This window comes from Tupaia chinensis, unplaced genomic scaffold (assembly GCF_000334495.1).
Source record: "Tupaia chinensis unplaced genomic scaffold, TupChi_1.0 Scaffold146313_1, whole genome shotgun sequence".
In the NCBI taxonomy this organism is placed as follows: domain Eukaryota; kingdom Metazoa; phylum Chordata; class Mammalia; order Scandentia; family Tupaiidae; genus Tupaia; species Tupaia belangeri.
In genome coordinates this window covers 347,174-349,428 of record NW_006206169.1, presented here as the reverse complement: position 1 = coordinate 349,428, position 2,255 = coordinate 347,174, and positions in this window count along the sequence as shown.

Genomic DNA, 2,255 nt, shown 5'->3' with positions numbered 1-2,255 from the left:
TAAAATTACAAGAGGCATTCTTCACAGATCTAGAAAAGACAATCATAGAATTTGTCTGGAACCATAAAAGACCATGTTTTGCTAAAGCCATCCTGTGCAAGAATGCCAAAATATATTATAAACCCCAGATAATCAAAACATCATGATATTGTCACAAAACAGACATGAGGACCAATGGAACAGAGTAAAGGTCCCAAAAATAAACTCCAAAACATAGAGCCAACTAATCTTTGACAAAGGGTACCATTCAATCAATAGGAAAAAGGGAAACCTATTTAGCAAATGGTGATGTAAAAACTAGATATCCACATGCAGAAAGATAAATCTGATAAATCATTACAAAATCTACTAAAAGTGGATCAAAGATCTAAACCTAAGACCACTAACAATACTACTACTTTGGAAAACACTGAGAAAAACCTGGAGACATTGGAGTAGGCAAAGACTTCTTAAGCAAGACCCCTAAAGCACAGGCAGTAATCCCCCAAAATAGACAGGTGAGATTACATCCGATTAAGATGTTTCTGCACAGCAAAGAACACCATAATAAGTGTGAATTGACAACTCTTGGAATGCGAGAGAATTTTTGTTAAGTGTGCCTCAGATAAGGGACTGATAACTAGAATAAACAGGGAACTCAAGTGGCTTATTTGACAGAAAATGATTAACTCAATTAAAGGAAAGGAAACTGAGCTAAATAAACAACTCTCTACTAAGGAAGACATAGGAACAACCAAAAAGCATATGAAAAACTGCTCAACATCTCTCATTGCAAGGGAGATGCAGATCAAAACCACAATGAGATATCAACTAACCCCAGTCAGAATGGTGAAGATTAAAAAAATAAATAAATAATGATAAGTGCTGGAGGGAAAGTGGTGAAAAGGAAACACTCCTACACTGGTGGTGGGAATGTAAATTGGTCCAGTTCCTGTGGAGAACAATATGGAGGTTCCTCAATGACCTTCAAATAGAACTACCATATGATCCAGCAATTCCACTCTTAGGTATCTACCCAAAGGACAGGAGAACACTCAGTCAGAAAAGTGCTTGTACATCAATATTCATTGCAGCATTATTTATGATTGCTAAGACATGGAACCAACTTAAATGTCCACAAACAGATGAATGGATTTAAAAATTTTGGTACATATACTCCATGGAATACTACTCAAGCATAAAAAACAACAAGGCCCTAGAATTTGATAGAAAGTGGGTGAATACAGAAGACTTGTTCTGAGTCAAGCAAGTCAGTCTATGAAAGAGAGACATTGTATGTCTCCACTTAACATATACCCACTATCTGCACTCTCTGGTAGAGACCAAAAGACTGGAGAACTTAATACCATTAAATATTGTAATGAACGCTAGAGACAAAGTGGAAAGAGAGTGTGGGAGGGGAAGAGCATAGGAAAGGAAATTTGGGAGAAAAATAGAGAGGTAAGACACTTGTGGGACACAGATATGATTTATTATCTGTTGATGAAAATTTATATCGTTTTCTCAACTGGGCTGAACTGAGGTCAACATCATGCTTGGTAACGTCTCTACAATATAAATGATGTAAGTCAATTGAATATGAATAATAATACTAATAATAAATAAAGAAATTGTGATAAAATATTCAAAACATGGACAAAAACAAAAAGCAAGTATGTAAAACAATGAGAACTCAAATTCATTCATGGTGGAAATGGAAAACTATACAGTCAGCATAAAAGAAGATGTTTTGTCCTTTTCTTACAAAGCCAAGCAAGCTGTCCTATGCATTTTAGGAATCATACTCTTTGGTATTTACTCAAATAAGTGGAAAATTTATGTCCACATAAAAATTCATACAGAAGCATTTATGGGAGCTGTATTCATAATTGCTAAAAACTAAAAACATAAAAGATGTCCTTCAATAGTTTAATACTTTAACAAAGTGTTATAAATCCTGTCAATGAAACGTTATTCAGTTATTTTAAAAATGAGCTATTGGGATCGGCAGATTATGGAATGGTTACTTCCCTAGACTCCCACGTAGTCAACCATAATTTGAGTCCCAGAACTGGTGGCTTAAAAGTCACACCAGGTGCATGTGCATATGTGCCCAAAATCCTTAGAGGAGAATGGAGGACAAGGGTTTGCAGCATGACCATCCCCTCTAGGGAGGATTATTTCTTGCTTTCTTTCTCTCTGTCTCTCTGGCCATCACACATGACCTAGAGCATAAAACTCTCAAAAAAAAAAAAAAGAAAAAGAGAAAACAAAAA